Raw genomic sequence first — 18,532 nt, forward strand, 5'->3', positions numbered from 1 at the left:
AGGTTCTGACCAGTTTTTTTATGACTTGTGTGACAATTGGCACTACTATGGACTGAAAATGAAAGATCTACAAAATGGTCAAGCACTATTCTTAATCATTGTCTTGAATGAGTTTGTTTAAATATATTTTTCAGAACAGTCCACAAGCATTAGAAAAAGCTACAAATTTAGTCCAAGCTACATATCACAACAGCAAGAGAATAACATCACTAAGAACAAGAGCATATGCTGCAGCTTTAGCATTAAATCAGGTACATTTAATTATAGTCTGTATGTATTAAGCTTAAAAATTCATTGCTTCAGTCTATTATTTGCATATGAATTATATCTTGAGGCCAAACCAATTTGGTTCCTAGTTTTGAGATTATATAAGCTATGAGAAATAACTTGTATATATTTTTGGAAATAGCATTTTTTTTAAACATTTTTAACTTTGGCTTGAAAAAAATCTTCTTCTTCTTCCAAATACTGCCCACATTCAACATGATGAATATTCTGGCAAGTTGCGCAAATAAATCTGTTATTTTTACTCAAGGATTTTGATATTCTTGATAATCTTTACCATATTTTGGCGGTGTTCCACAAGATAGGAGGTATTTACTCAGATAGTATTAATAGTTTAGTTATTCTAGTTTCTTCCCGAACCAATATGACCCAATGGGGACAATTTTCCGTCAAATAATGAGATGGTCAATCATCAGTCACCAGCCGTCATTCCAAAGTAAGCAATTAGTTTATATTAATCCAAATTTGAGTTGAGATATCAGCAGTTATATATGAGTAAATGCAATGGCATACATTAGGAGTTTTGTTGACCTTCAAAATTATAGTTCAGACATGTTGATGCATACAAGTTGAACTAAATGTATTGTAGCTGCGAAACCATAGATCTTATGGTACATGTGATAATTTCTGACAATTTTCTATGGTCTGCAAATTGTCAATATCACCAGGACAATAAGGGTCCAGCTACATGGATAAATGATGAATAATTTGCATCCCGATAATCATCACAGTCCAGTGTCAGTTCATCTGTGCATCATGTTTCCTGAAGATGTACAAGATATTGTAGTTCCTTTATACACTATTCATATACTATCAGTCCAAATGAATATGATGTCAGGGAGTTAATCTAACTGTTTCTGGATTTGATGCTCTAGACGGTATTGGGTCTGTTCGCTCCCTTAATACATTTGCACCCTATACGTGAGCACCCGACAGGTTTCCCTCGGGGGCCGTTCACACCCTACAAGTTCGAATCCTATTTTTATTCAAATAAAGGTTGAATTATTAGATGTTTTTAAGATGTATATATATCAAAATATTTATATTTTCATGAATAAAAATTCGAGAATTTTTTTTCTGAAATAAATTGTTTGATTGAAATTATTAAATGGTAATTATTCATGATTACTGTTTATTGGTATTAACAAAGCTTATTTGGTACTATTGTAATGTGTTTGAAAATCATGATTGTTGTTATAAGTGGCTTTGGTGGTGTGAAAATATGTAGTTACCCTAAATATTTTAGTGCCTTTTGATTTGGAATAGTGAATGATTAGAATAATTGTGTGAGCTTAAAGTTTATTATTGTTGATGTCAATGATGTTTATGATTGCTTCTAGCTTTTTTACACATGGAAATTAATGCTCTATATGAACTGATAGCTGTTATAATTATACAACACCAAATAAGCATTGGGAGTTTTAGTGCGTGCCAAAATTTTTAACGGTTACAATTGCAAAAACCTTAAGTAGTTACAGAAAACTTACATAGGTAAAAATGATCAGCAGGTCAAGGTCTATTTTCTGTATAATATTCCTAAAAAATCGCAATACCCTTTTTGTAGTTATTGCCCCTGAATGGCTGAAATATCAATTTTTTTACAAAGGATTTTGGCTTTATCTCTTAAACTAAAACAGTTAGAGCAATTATGTAATTTTCAGAAATATGGGACAATCCATTTTGGAGTTGCATCTAAAAGGTTAATGAGGAAATCATTAATTGACCTATTATAGAAGTTTAATTGCCATTGAAAGCCAATTTTTACCTTCTTTTTCGTATACCACAATAGAGATAAATTGTAAAAGCAAATATGATCAGCAAATAAGATCTACAATATTAAACCAACATGGCGAAATTGCCAATTGAACCCTTATAGGATTAATTGACTTTGAAATACACTGTATATATATATAGAAAAAATGTTTGGCAAAATAAGATCTTCCAGTTAATCGACATGGTTGAAATGATCAATTGACCCCTTATAGGAGTTATTGCCTTTGAAACATAATTTTTGAACCATGATAGACTGAGAGAAAGTCTAAATCGAAAAAATGGTCAGCAAAATTGGATCTAGAAATAAGTCAACATTGCTGAAATTGTAAATTTGACCTCTGTAGGAGTTATTGTCCTTGAAAGATGGTTTTACCCATTTTATGCATTTTCTGTAGAAACCATAAAAGATAGAGTGAAATTTTAAATATCGAAAGATGTTCAACAAATAAGATCTACAAGTAAGTCAAATTTTCAACTGACTCCTTACAGTAGTATTTACTCCTGAATGACCATTTTAATTTTATATAAACTGAAATAGTTAGCAAAAATATATAACAAAAAAGTTCTTTAAAATAAGATCTACAAATAAGTCACAACATGTTTTGGACTTATTATTCTTTAATGACGATGATTATACCCATTTTTAGTGTTTTTGCCTATTATCTTGAAATCATTTTGTCCAAAAACTATAGAAGATAGAGAGATCCTGTCATCAGAAAAAAAGATCAGCAATACAAGGTCAACAAAAAAGAGATTTTGTCATGACTTCTATTCTAGTCCTCAATGAGTGACATGCTCTTTAGAGCCTCTAGTTTCATTTTGGAAAAAGTTAAAACACTATTTTCATATTTGATAACACCTACAGACATGACAGAATTTTAATAATGTTCTGTTTTAAAATACCACTCATCATTACTCAACTCGAGAAAAAACTGACTGGAGTTCTACCTTAAATGAAACTTTTCTTGAAAAGCCCTATATTGATGTATATGTATATTAATTGGTGACAGGTTATACCAATTGCATATATTATAAAAAAAAACAAATCAGCTTAATTTGAGACAACAAATTTACTTAAAGGTGCATAAGCTGTCAAATTCATGTTCACCAATTTGACTCAAATTCTCATATTTGATTTACAACATACTAGAACGTATATCCAAATTACGAAATGTCTAATATAAACAATCAACAATATATGGACTCAATAATATGTATCAACATTTCGTGTGTATTATTGTCTAGACGCCATCTAATTAACCACCGAGATGACCTCCGAAGACTGCCGACGGTCATATAGCCCCATATAAATATAAATATAAACAGATAGTGACCACGTGCAATTGGATTTTTCTTGGTCTGTTTGATTTCGTATTGAAGGTTAAAAAGTATCATCATTTTTACCTGTATAAGAATGATTTATTTGTGGATCGAATTAGTCAATTAAATGGTTCATCCATTATTCAATTACAATGTTGACATTCTTTTCCTTTTAATAGCTGAATAGATGTGTAGCCCATGTCCAGCTAAGGGGTTAAATTGAAGGTCACATGAATACGGATTCAATGAGGTCGAAATTGTTCATTTGCAAGTGAATAACTCGTCAGCGATGTTTCTTAGCTTATTTTGACAAAATCGAACCAAATTATTATTTCACTATTTCACTTTCATTAATGTTTGAACAAAAGAAAATCATATTTTATTTTATTTATATCTCGTACATTGTCGTAGTTAATGCGCCTTTAATCTTAGATGTCATGATATTTTTTTAAATGTATATATTCTTCATTTTGTTACATTAATGTTTCCTCTGTTTTAATTTGCATATATAATTAATCTCTCTTGTTGTAATTCTCTAGTAAAGTAATCTTTTATTTGTTGAAGGTCTGAAGGTGGTCACTATTTGGTAGAAAAGAATAGAACTGCAATCTTATTGACAGATACCCTACATCTTCTTTTTTTAAAAGCATGCAAGTAGTGGGAGTTACAAATTTTACTTGTTTATTTGTTTGTTTGTTTTCATAATAAAAGCCCTTTTTCACTGCATTATATACCTGGCATTGCATGTTGGGTAGAATGTATTGTTCAAGACGAGTTATTTTCTGTTCATTGTGATATCACTGCTTTATTAACCTTCTTTCTTTGGCACCCTGTTTGTAGTACATGTATTTGGATATTATTTTCAGTTAAACTCTACAAGTTCTTAGAAGTTTATAAATTGTTCTATTGTTCATTGATGTCTTCATTCACCATATTATTTCATTTTTATCAACCACAAAAATCAGCTTCCAGAATGAAAAATATTTTTGCACATCATGGAATTATTTTCATTCATGTATTATTATTGCAGGCAGACGATTTTTAATGGATAACCAATTACTAAAAATGAATAAATATTTTATGAGATGCGAGGAATATCAAAGAAAATATGATGCGGTTTCAAAAAGTAGGTAGAAATTTATGTTCTTCATATTACAGCCAAGCCCATTTTTAATTTAAACCCTGAAGGTCGACAGATTTTGTTCAAATTTGACAGGTGTTTGGTTTAATCAGGTACATGGTTTATAACTAGAGAGTTTCATTGGGAGTTTATTTTACACAAGTGTCAACCTCTCAAGATATAAATGAGAGCCTCTCAATAATTTCAAAAAAATTGGAAATCTTCCTCTTAAGACAACTTGCCTAGTAAGTAAGTCTAATCTACCACATTTCCCTTTTTTTTTAGAAATAAGATGTGGTATGATTGCTCAAAAGACATCTATCCATCGGAGACTAATTTATGAGGAAGTAAAAAACTATAGATGGCAAGGCCACTGTTCAGTTTTCAACAATAAGCAAAACCCATACCTTATAACAAATCTGAAACAATTCAAAATTGAAAAACAACAATGCTTTAAACAAATGAACAGAAAAAACTGATGCATGCAGCAAACAACAACATCTACAGACTCCTGAACAATTAGGACAGGCAGATAAAGAATGTGGCAGGGTAAGACATGTTTGTTGAGCGTTAACCCTCCCTCTAACCTGCCATTACCAACATAAAAAAACTAGTAAAATTCAGTTGGAAAGGGCTTGACTCGTCAGATTGGCACAAAGTAAAACAAAATTCATGTCAGTATTTATGCGAAATGTGAAAAAATGGGCAAAAAATTAAAGACAATATTCAATTTTTATTTCAGAGACTTTTGTGTTGAAGATGTTAAATAAAATGAAAAGTGAAGAAAGTATAAGTCATGATGATCTACAGACCATGATCCATCTAGTTCAGTCCCCCAGGGAATTTAATCTTTGTGTGGATATGGTTAGAAGGTAACCTTCAACCAATTCTATTGATAATTGATAGTGAATAGTGATTGATCCCAATAAGGAATTATATTTTGTAGTTCAATACTTATTTACAGACACTGAAGTCAATTTTTTTGTAAGATTAAAAAAAAAAAATGAGGATGGATGAGATTTTTTTATACTGTTTTTTTTTTCTTTTCTTTATGCCAAAAGCATTAATTTTTGTTGTTAGGTTATTGTTTGAGCTATATCTGAATTGTCTAAAGTAATTGGAAGATTCTATTGTTAATCAGGTATTTTGCAAATCTTTATCCTTCAAGTTATGTTAATTTGAAGTAGAAAAATTGATATACATGTACCAAGTATGAAGTGTAAAAGCATAACTTCCAATTCACTTACAGAAAGATCATAGTTTACTACATATTCTAACATGACGTTCTTCAAACGCTTTGAGTACACACCCGTGGTAAAATATGAATATATTGTTTGGGCTGTTCCGATCGTACTCCCACGTCATATGCTTTTTTATGAATGAGCTACCCGACGTCATAGCACGATGACGTAAGAATATAAGCATTTTACGGGAAAATACATGCTTGTGAAACCGAAAATAATTACAACAAGGAAACGTAAACAAACGATGCTAAAATTTTTTATATAAGCCATTTTTTTGTATACATATAAGACATATAAGTACAATTATCATTTAGATTCATCCAAACCTATCTAAATATGTTATTGTAAATAGTTTAAGCATGTCATTTATTCAGTTTGCTCCGGTCTTTTACGTCAATTTGATAGTGCGTTTATTTATGGGAACGGCAAATAATGCCTTCATCTAGAGCGCTTCGATCCAAAATATATGCTGTATTTGTCCTATTAGAATCGAAATAATTCAATGGGGCTTGAATATATCGTGATTTTACCACGGGTTGTCCCTTTATGCTGATATTTACCCCTCGCTCAGGGTAAAATATTTGTCATAAAGGGCCAACTCGTGGTAAAATCACGATATATTCAAGCCCCCATGAATTATTTCTTCAATTTACATATGTAAAATTTGAACAATGGTAGACCAAACACATATTCAGCAAACTCAGTCTAGATAGGTGAAATAATACACAAACGGTACCAATTTTAATGCACCAGATGCACATATCGACAATTAATGTCTCTTCAGTGATGCTCGAGGCCAAAATATTTGAATACGCAAAATCTAATACAAATGCTGAAAAATGTATCAAACCAAAAAGGACCTAAAGTAATGCCAAATTTGGACAAGGAATCAGAGCTTTGCATGAGGGAGATGTATTCCTTAATTCAAAATAATTTCAAAAATTTATAACAGCAAATTTTAAACAAACAATATCCAGAAATAAGTCTGCTTTTATTGTGTTGATGTAATTTTCCAAGTTATCTTAAGTAAATTATCCCATTGAGTTTAAGCCATCAGAGTTGTATAAGCAGTTTTCATTGTATTTCAGATATCAAACAGCAAAGGTTAATGCATCTGAAATGGCAAAGTTTGTCCACCTGTGAATCACCAACTAGCAACGGTTCAATCACCTATAAATAAGGAAACTGCCAAAGTTCATGCACCTGCAGAATACAACCAGCCATGTTTCTAGCACCTAAAATTCACCAAACTTCAAAGTTCATGCTCCTGTAAATCACCAAACATCATACAGCAAAGGTTCATTTGTTTGCAAACCATCAAAATAACGAAGTTCGTTCTCCTGGTAACAACAATGATTGCAAGGTTTCTTCATTTTCAAATCACCAACTTGCCAAAGATGATACATCCATAACTGATGAAACTGGTAATGTTCCTAATCCAGCAAAGTACCAGAATGTCAAGTTGGACATTAGGCCACAGTTCATGAGGATGTTGCATCATTTTAAGAAAGCATATATCGCTATTATGTTTATGGAAGATAGGGTAGGTTTATCTTGAATTACTGGTTGTTTAAAAAAGATATAGTTTGTCAAACAATTAATCTTTTAGTTTGTCAAACAATTAGTCTTTTAGTATGTCAAACAATTAGTCTTTTAGTTTGTCAAACAATTAGTCTTTTGTCAGTCAAGCAATTAGTCTTTTTGTCAGTCAAATGATTATTCTCTTAGTTTGTTAAACCATTAGTCTTTTAGTATGTCAAACAATTAGTCTTTTAGTTTGTCATACGATTACTCTTTTAGTATGTCAAACAATTAGTCTTTTTGTTTGTCAAAGATCTGCCAGTAACACCCAATTCTGTATATTTCTAGCAATGCAGTATAGTCTTTAATCTATATCATATACATACATAAACAGCTGTATCAGAAATACAGGGTACATTCACAAATCAGTGAGAGTGGATATTATATGTACTGGTATATTTTATTGTAAAACAAAATGTGTAAGTTTTCCATGAATTTGTGAAAGCATACTCAATTTTCATGTAACATATTGAAAAATTGCTTAAGTTTTTATTTCCAATAATGCTAGAACGACCACCATTTAGAATAATAAAATAATATGCTATAGAGGTTGGAATAAATAACCAAAGGTCTTCTCGAGTTGGAGCCCGAAATCTGAAAAAAAAATCATAGTTTTGGAAGATTAAGGATATAACATTTACTAGTAAACTAAAAATGCATTAATTATATATCTGTTATAGCAAAAACTTAAGTGATGTGAGAACAACAGAAATAGCTTTTTGAATTTATCTTCTGATGACATGGCTGCTTAAGTTATATAGGATTATCAACTTAACTTACCTCTGTTATCAAGCATAAACCTTGAATTTATAAAGTCTGTGGCTATATTATTATTTTGATGAATATTTTCCAATTTTTTTATTACAAAAATTACATTCTGGTAATAGAAAAACTTAGTTGGAGCATACCTTGTTTTATGCTAATAACGAACTGTGTCTGACAATAACTAGTCTAAAAGGAATTGAAGCAAAGCAAAAGCGCCAAGGTATTTATAAAATTTGAGCAAAAAAATAATTAGAGCACCGCAGTTAATGATAAAAATAAAATAAGAAAAATATCGATGAAATGTATTAAACAAATTATGAATAATGATATCTACATTTTTCAGTCCACCATGAGGAACTTTCTGTATAACAACTCTGTAATTGATGTGTATATGGATCTACTATTCAAGACAGGAGAATATGAGAAAGTTGTGAAAACCTATGAAGAAATAGATTATTTTAATGAACAAAAACTTACAAATCATATGACACTGGTCATGGCAGCTTTATATAATTTAGTAAGTATTTTATTTTTTTTCACCTTTAAAAAAAGTATAGCCTATGAAGACTTTAATGTAAATACATGTAATTGTCAGGGGCTGATCCAGTAATTTTTCAGGCAGGGTAAAGGGAGAGGGGAAGGGGAGGTAGTGTCACCAATAAAAACTTTCAAAAATGTTAGTTATTTAACGGTCATGAGGATAGTTACAAAGCAAATGGTTACACATGACTTACAATATTGATTCAATTTCATTTTTGATTGGATGTATGAGACAGAAAGTGGCGACGATCACATAAAAATGTTACTGGTAAATTACAATATGTAATGCAAACACATCAGCGCTAATTCTTTGAGTAGTTCCTGATCCATTGTTGCACAATTAGTGTTCTCATTTGAAGATATTTTACCAAAAAAGTACAATGTACTCATAATCACTTGGTAAAACCAATGAGTTTTCAATGAGTAATTCCTAACAGCGTTGCATACCTAATAGAAATGCCATGAAAGAGAAGAATTGTGATTTCTGCTTTCTTTTACTTTGATTTTGTTACAGTATTCAATTTTATTTTTTAAGAATACACAGGAAGCTTTGGAGAAAGCTGTTGAAATCATATGTGACAAATATTTACAAGATATAACCGTGACACCACCAAAGGCATAAGCATATGCTGCAGCTTTAGCATTAAGACAGGTATTATAATACAGATGAAACTCTTCAGTAGTGGGTATCAAATATCAAAAATATTCCATATGTTACTAAACAACACTAATAATTAACTCATGCGCTATGCACATTCGTGAATTAATATTTTGTTCAGTCACTGGTTGAAATTTTTTTATGGCCTCGCAACAATTTTGTCGGGGCCATATAGTATACCCTTATCCGTCATTCAGATTCTGTTATTCCGTCATTCCAAAACGAACAGTTATACAGACTTTTTAGCTCACCTTTCCTAAGGAAATGTGAGCTTTTGCCATCACCTGGCGTTCGTCGTCCGTTGTCGTCGTCCTTCTTCATCGTCCATCCGGTGTAAACTATTTCAAACATCTTCTCCGCTGAAACTACTGAACCAATTCCAACCAAACTTAAGCTGAATGATCCTTAGGGTATCTAGAATAAAGTTTCTGTTTAATTTCTGTTTCGTCAAAAAACATGGCCGCTATGGCTAAAAATAGAACATAGGGTAAAATGCAGTTTTTGACTTATATCTCAAAAATTAAAGCATTTAGAGCAAATCAGACGAGGTTAAAGTATTCATTAGGTCAAGGTCTGCCTGCCCTGAATTATCAGCAAAATCGGGTATCTGATTTTTAGGTTATTGCCCCTGAATTGATGATTTTAAGGAAACTTTGCAGTTTTCAGTAATTATCTTGAATATTATTATAGATAAAGATAAACTGTAAACAGTAAAAATGTTCAGCAAAGTAAGATCTACAAATAAGATTTTTATATGACCAAAATGGTCAATTGACCCCTTAAGGAGTTATTGCCCTTTAAAGACAATTTTTCACAATTTGTTTATCTAGTTTGCTTACTTTAAAAAATCTTCTCCTTTGAAACCGCTGAATCAATTTCAGCCAAACTTGGGCTGAATGAGTTTCAGAGTATCTAGTATAAATTTTGTATTTTATTTCCTTGTACGTCAAGAAACATAGCCACTATGGCTAAAATGGAACATAGGGGTAAAGTGCATTTTTTTGCTTTTGAAGAAAATATGACAGATACAAAGAACATTTAAATGGCATTTTTTAGCCACTCATTAATATATAATGAAAAGCAAAAATAATCATTGATGAAAGATTTAAGTAAAAAATTACAGGTGAGCGATTCATGAGCATCTTGTTTGTAAAACCCTTTTTTTGTGAGCAGGTCCATTTGTGTCGTTCCAACGCATCTAGTTCTATATTTGTGTTCTTTGATTAGTTATTCTATAATTATGTTGAAACAACAGAGCAAGAATTATATTATTGTTTAAAAAAACATGCTAAAATGAAAGTTATCTAATTGAGCCAATGAGGCTCAACAAAAAATCACATTGAAGATTTTGGTATACATGAATAGACATGTACAGCATCTCAACAACAAAATAAAACCAGAAAGACATGTAGATGTGAATATTTAGGCCTTCAACATGTCTATACATATGTCAACATTTAATTTCTCATTGACATTGACATTGTGAAAATACTTCTTGAGGTTAACCCTACTTCTGACATCAACATCAAATTTTTAAAGAGCAAAATTTCCAACTCCCTCCCCCTTTTTATTCCTGTCATTGGAATAAAAATTTACATAGAAGAATGTACAATATTGAATCATTTTAGACTAATACTATATGAACTATTGTAACATTTGTTTCAGGATATAATACTATATGAACTATTGTAACATTTGTTTCAGGATATAATACTATATGAACTATTGTAACATTTGTTTCAGGATGATCCTAATCTGGCATTGAATATTCTACAGCTTGGTTCTGAAAGTCATTCCATAAATAATATAAACTCAGCTATAAGAGTAAGTATAAGTAATGATTCTTTTTGTCCCTTTTTACATTGGATGTGACCTTGAGAGGTCAAACCGGTTTTATGTTGCCGCAGAAATTTCCCTTGCGCTTTTGACTGATAACCGAACATATTTTGTATAATTACGCGGATATTATCAAGTGCAAAATAACATTCCTTATCACTTGTTATAAATTCATTACTTCAATAAATCTTGGCTCACGCTAGCAGGCGACTGGGGCGAAATAGTCAGTTTCATGTCCGTCACTTCGCCTTGCCTGACCGTCAAAAGGGATATCTGGTCGCCCTGGTGTTCTAAATAGTTGTTTGCAGTCGCTTTCGTCATCGGCAATTTTCCATTTCTTCCAAGTCCATAAAACAGCAATTTTTCATTTACAAGTAAAGAAATTCAAAGACAAAAACGATTTCATACTTTAAAAAAGCTTTGAAAGTATTGACTTAACAGATTGGTCGTATGTTATTTGAAAAGAAACAACTTTGATGAAGTATTTTCTTTCACTTCCGATAATTGTTATGCGAGAGCGTATATCAAAACATTCTGATTTTCGGCAAAATAAGTTTGTTTCTTCATTAAAACGTGATAAAAATTGCCTTTAGTTAATGTTTCACCCATTTTTTGCATTAAAAGCATCGTATTTCTTTCCAAATCGCTTGTCAAACATTATTTATTTTCGTAATTTTTCTTCGTCCGCCTTTGAAATATTTGTACGAACCACGGATTGGAGGCGGGATTCATCGGAAGCAGATCAGCTGTGATCGAAATCCGTATTCTTATGATGATAGCTACAGACGCACCAATGGAACAGCTGACAGAAGAATAATGATCCCGAAAGTGAAAAATTTGCATTCCACGCCCATAAAAAAACTGATGGTTAGATCTCCTTGCTAAATGTTTATATTTCCATGTAAATGCATTGTTTCAATTTATTGATTAAAGTTGCTCACTTTGTTAAATTTATATATCTTTTTTAATAAGAAACAAAGAATCTCAAAAACATGATAAACAGAATAGTTTTTTGATTGAATTTTAATTGATATATGATACTTTCTTTTCTTTTTTGCTATAAAAAAGATCTTTTTAGTGCTAGATACATAGTTTGAAGTTTCTGACAAGTGTAAAAAATATAATTGAGTAACTACAAAGTTGTATTATATGTCTAGGGTCAGACACTTACGGTTGTCCGATTGCCCGGGGCAAGTTAATGCCGTATTCGGACAAGTAAAAACGTCATCTTGGTTGTCCGATCGGGCAAGTGAGAAAAAAAATGTGTTATATGATTAAAATTTCACAAAATCAATAGTGTCTGTTGTTTTGTCCATAGATTACTCAGTGATAACACCACATGGTCGAGTAAAGTGGTCTTAACCCCCCTTCAATGCGTATATTTCGTCATTTGTTCGCACTGAATTCCCCATTTTACCAAAAATAGATCACATTTAAAAATATTGGCCAATCAGGCGGCCGCAGCGTTGCTTCGTCATTATCGTTATCAATTAGGACACCACTCAGGCATTTCCACCGACCAATGGAAAGCAGAGGTCTATTTTCATTGTTCTAACTTTAGAATTTTTGACATTGAATTTCCCTTTTCCCTAAGATGGAAAAACGTAAAAGCTTGATAGAGAAAATGAAATTAAACTTTAACAAATTTGTCAGTTGTTGTCAGTTTATCAAGAAGGGTTTTTTGAAATGACTTTTCTTAGATAGATTTTTATGAAATAAGTATCTCTATGTAAATGATCATTCCCGTATATTCGTCGATCTTTTCCCTCTCTCCTCGGCTCATATATGCCTCTTAGTATCTCAGTGGTCAAGTCTAGTTGCTGCCATCATGGCACAACAATCAACCCTGGCAAGTTTTTTCAGTGGAATTTCTCTCAAAAGGAAATCTGACTCCCAGTCCGAGTCAAAAGCTAAATATGAACAAAAAAGGAAGCCACGAGTGTTCATTGAGTCTTGGAAAAAGGAGTTTGATGGTATTGACAGCTGGGATTCTGGAAATATTATTGACTTCTCAATCTATCAATATTCATACTCCATAATCAATTTACACCCCATATACATGATAACTATATTTTATCTGCATGTACTACATTACAACCACAAAAATAGCATGTAAAAGTTTGGGCAAAGAGATTTCACTTTCGGACAAGTAAATGTAATAGGGCACTTGCCCAACTGGACAAGTTGGTATTAAAGTTAATGTCGAACCCTGATGTCTCTGGTAACTTTAAATGATTATTTTAGACATAAACTGAAACAACTGTTAAATTAATTGTATTCTGATGTATGAATTGAACAATATAAAAAAGAATTAAATAAATAGGATACATATGGCTCAATATATTATGGTAAAAACAAAACATTGTAGCGCAGCGAGCTAACGAGCACTTCTCTTTCAAGTCTCACCACTTCTCCCTATCAGTTTCAAAAAGAGAAGTCACTTCTCCTTATAATTCTGAAGTAGTGTGTGCCCTGATGAATACTCATAAAAAGAACATAAATAAATAATATGAAAATGTTTTGTTGTGAGAAATATATATATATAAGTAAAAAAATCATTAATATCTATGCACACGTACCGAAAAATTGTGTTGGGGATGAATATCTCTTATCGCTTGTTATACCCCACGCAACGAGTTGGGGAGGGAATAATGTTTTTGACCCGTCCGTCCGTCTGTCTGTCTGTCTGTCCTTCAGTCAGTCCGTCAGTCCTGTTTCTTGTCATCGCAACTCCTCTCAAACCACACAACAGAATTTCAGGAAACCTGTTTAGATAATAAGGATATACTATGTAGTTGTGCATATCGACAGGAAATTACGATTCAATTCTTTTTCTAGGAGTTACGCCCCTTTGAACTTGTTTACTTTAATGTACTACTGCAACAGTTTGTCATCGCAACTTCTCTCAAACCACACAACAGAATTTCATGAAACCTTTTCAGATAATAAGGACATACTACGTAGATGTGCATATCGACAGGAAATTACGATTCAATTTTTTTTCCAGGAGTTACGCCCCTTTGAACTTATTTGCCCAATATACTACTGCAACCTTTTGTCATCACAACTCCTCTCAAACCACACAACAGAATTTCATGAAACCTTTTCAGATAATAAGGACATACTACGTTGATGTTCATATCGACAGGAAATTATGACTCAATTTTTTTTCCAGGAGTTACGCCCCTTTGAACTTATTTGCCCAATATACTACTGCAACCTTTTGTCATCGCAACTCCTCTCAAACCACACAACAGAATTTCATGAAACTGTGTAGATAATAAGGACATACTATGTAGATGTGCATATTGACAGGAAATTATGATTCAATTTTTTTTTTGATACAATTTTTTTTTCTTACACTTATTTCATTTCTCCAATGACAATGTGAGGACGTGGGGTATGTGAGCGCGCTCACTAAGATTCTTTCATTATATATTGATTTCTTCACTAAATATTCATTAGCGGAAGAAATATATATGCCTACTCAAATCAAACCTATTAGAAAAACAAATTATTACAGAAGAGTGTCCTCCATGCACTTGCACTGCACTATCATTAGAATAGTAGAATAGAATGATGGTATAAATGGATGAAAATTTGACGGTGGAGTTATTAAGATGATCTGCTATGTATATGATTGTTATACAAATATTAATATAATATATAACAACAAACCAGATTATACTGATAACAAATGATTGTCCCATGATTATATCACTACAATAGAATAGTTATTACGGTGAGGTTGAATTCCCTGTCATTTATTCATCATCATAGGAATTTGTCTCAGAAAAAAATATATATCTATGACCTTAGCCTAACTTTCAGGTATAGAGATGTATTTTTTGTCGAGCCTGCGATTGTCACAAAAGCGAGACATAGCAATCCTACAATCCGTCATCGGCAGCGGCGGTGTCCACAAATATTCACTCTGTGGTTAAAGTTTTTGAAATTTTAATAACTTTCTTAAACTATCCTGGATTTCTACCAAACTTGGACAGAAGCTTGTTTATGATCATAAGATAGTATCCAGAAGTAAATTTTGTAAAAAAAAAATCCTGATTATACGTATTTTACTTATAAATGGACTTAGTTTTTCTGTCAGTTAACATTACATTCACTCTGTGGTTAAAGTTTTAAAAATTTTAATAACTTTCTTAAACTATCCTGGGTTTGTACCAAACTTGGACAGAAGCTTGTTTATGATCAAAAGCTAGTATTTAGAAGGAAATTTTGTAAAAATTTATTTCATGTTTTTCTGTATATTACTTATAAATGGACTTAGTTTTTCTTCCAGTTAACATTACATAGAGTCTGCAGTTGAAGTTTTTATAACATTTATTAGATTCATAAACCATTTCATTAACTGTATCAATTATGTGCATTCCCCTATCACACTGAAAACATAGACAACAGCAAAAGTAGGCGAGACACTGGGTTCCGCGGAACCCTTACGAATTTTTTTTCTGAGACAAGTACCTGTGACTATCCACCAGAACTTGTGGTCATCCGATGTTCAGTACTTCAGTACTTTGATTATGTATTATTCTAGCATTATACAACTAAAAGGTTTTAGTTATTCACAAAGTAGATATTAGAGTTCCCTATATAGGGAATAAACTTTAAAAGTGGCAACTTCATTTGCTAACCAGAATAATCCAAGTTTGCAATAGGCTTCTATGGTACCAAGATGGCATCCAAAAGAATAACAGATCTGCAACATACACTGTAGTGTTGAAAAGTAACAGTATAACCATTAAAATAGAATCCAAAATAAATAATGATTGTATATATATATGTTGAAGTTGTGCACCTTCTTTTATAGAATTGTTTGAGGAATGTTTTCCCATATTTCCAGATCTGGGAACCTAGTCATTTTAAGCAAAATTTAGTCACAGATATTGCAACACAGCCTTTTAAGACTTTGACCAAATTTTGTGTTTTGTAGTTAAACATTAGTAGATAGAGAGATACTAGCAAAATAAGACCTACAAATAGGTGAATATAGCAGAAATCATTAGTTTACTCATTATGAGAGACATTGTCCTTAAATGATAATGTTTACCAACTTTTATGTTGTTTTTTGGTGAAAATGTAGTAGATAGAGAGATATGTGAATTTTTGTCTATAGTATTGGAAAGGATAAAACTTTACTCATGCCAAGTATTTATTTATTTGAAACAATGATAAATTCTGCACATTTTTTAAAGTACAAATTTAACAGAGACTAATAGGGGAAAATCAATGGTGGTATTACTCTTCCTACACTTATTTCCTGTTTGCTGATACTTGAATTTTCCATATGTTGAATGGAAAAGTTTATTTTGCCACCTTTTTCTCAGGAACTACTTAACTGAATGACTTCATATTTGTTCAGAAGATTGACAAGGGCTGTCAACACCTTCGAATTCTTGTTTGATGATACTTTGAACTATGAGTGGGAGTATGCTTAGCATGACAACTTGAGCAACTTTTTGTATTGATTAGTTCATGGATGTGAACTTATAAAACCACACAAAGTTGCAGATCTCCCCTTATCAAAAGTATTTAGTTAAGAGATTTATCACATCATCATCAGTGTCACACCATTTTATGGGCATTGTATAGTCATTGTAGAGACATATTTCATTATTGGAGCCAGTGGTCATTAGCAATATTTAAACATTTTGTTATTGAAACATTTTGAAAAGTATTTCTTAAAAATGATTCACAATTGCAAATGGTAATATGTTCAGTGAAAGAAAAAATTAAAAACAAATTTCACCTATGAATATACAAGAATTCTAATGTCTAGTTGATGACGTGATATCTACTTTAAAAAAAGGTTTAATATCATGTACTAGCATATGAAAACATTTATTGCAAGATTTTTTTTAATAAGGTTTTAAAATATTTTTTGGTATTACTATGTTTTTTTTTTTTATTTCAGCTGAATGCATTGAATGATATGGTCAAAAGAAATAGTGATCCAGAAATTCTAGAGAAATTTACAGAAATGAAAAATAATTTACGACAAGCTGGACTAATAAACTGTGTGACATTATTTCAAAAACTTTCACATACTCTATATAGCAATCCTCATAATATATGCAAATGTGAATTAAATGGATATTTTACATCTGATAGATGTAATCCAGCGTATAAAATAAAAGTGCCATAAATCATCATGATTTTGATTTTTCTGAAGATATGAAAAAATACAAAATTTGGTATTCGTTAATGAGACAGCAAACCATCATCACAATAACTCACAAAAAGAATGAATTTTTAGCCATTGGTGATGCCTGGAATATTGATTAAAGATCTAAGCAAACATTAGTTACTATTATGGAATTAGTTTTAGTTCAGTAATTACATTATTTAACAGACAAAATTAATGTAGATTATCAGAAAGGAATGGAAATAGCTATTCCTTTGTATCAATAGGATCACCCTTCATATTTTACGCGTCAGGTGGCGTTGTTGTTCCATAGGTGGTTAATCGGGCGTCAGACGCTTGAAACCAACGTAAACAAACAATGACACAAAGACATGTACATATATTTTAAGAACTTTCAAGCGTTGTAAAACCATAAAATGCCCCAAAGATGTTATGTACCTGGGTGTAAGGCTTTAGTGGGACATCGGTTTCCGAATGATCCGACAATGAGGATGAAATGGAGGGTTGCAATCAGGAGAACTGACGGTAAAACAAAGAAGTTGTGGAATCCTGGTCAACATGACGTGGTTTGCTATGACCATTTTCTTGCCACTGATTACCGAAGAACATTGTCAGGTTAGTAATACCAGAGAAATGATTGATATGACAGTAGTTTTTTTGTATGAAATTTATAAACTTTTAATATTCTTTATTTTGTTATAAATTTTCAAAGTGTGTGATCTTTGACTTATAGTATTGACATTGGTTTTTAATTTATATTTGATATTTTGTGCAATTTTTTCTTATACAACTTGTACCCATTTTAGTGTTTTAGGTACTTTCCTTTAATTAATTATGTGTGTGTGGGTTTTTTGTGGCCTCTATATTATTAATATATCATATATTAATATAATACTATGAAAAATGTTTCAGTATGTAAATGACTGTTAGAAAGCAAAGTTTGAAGTTTTCTGTAAACTTGTGCTCTATCATTAAGTGTAGAAAGTTTTGTTTCTTGGTTAAAATTGGAGAAAAGAAACTGAAATCAACTATGATTAAAAAAATTCTTGTTATAAACATTCACAAATGGTAGTTTAATTTTTTGTCGAGCAGATACAAAAAATTCATAAGCAAAATAAATCATGTCTATCACAAAAAATGAAAGGATGTTTATTTCTTTTTATACAGCTTCATACTAGGTTTTCTTTTATACTTCACTCTAAGTCATTGTTTATTGTAAAACATCATACATGTTTATTTTGCACCTG

The 18,532-nt window shown here is 31.5% G+C and overlaps 1 long non-coding RNA gene across 1 annotated transcript; it reads left to right on the forward strand.

The window, feature by feature from the left end:
• Positions 1-696: 696 nt before the first annotated feature.
• LOC127734986 (uncharacterized) lies at positions 697-17,269 on the forward strand. The gene is made up of 8 exons (XR_007997909.1): positions 697-721; positions 4,409-4,504; positions 5,241-5,370; positions 6,831-7,285; positions 8,432-8,605; positions 9,164-9,280; positions 11,030-11,110; positions 17,055-17,269. It is a non-coding gene; the product is annotated as an uncharacterized LOC127734986 (long non-coding RNA).
• The last annotated feature ends 1,263 nt before the right edge of the window (positions 17,270-18,532 follow it).

Source organism: Mytilus californianus, unplaced genomic scaffold (assembly GCF_021869535.1).
Source record: "Mytilus californianus isolate M0D057914Y unplaced genomic scaffold, xbMytCali1.0.p SCAF_3, whole genome shotgun sequence".
Lineage (NCBI taxonomy): Eukaryota > Metazoa > Mollusca > Bivalvia > Mytilida > Mytilidae > Mytilus > Mytilus californianus.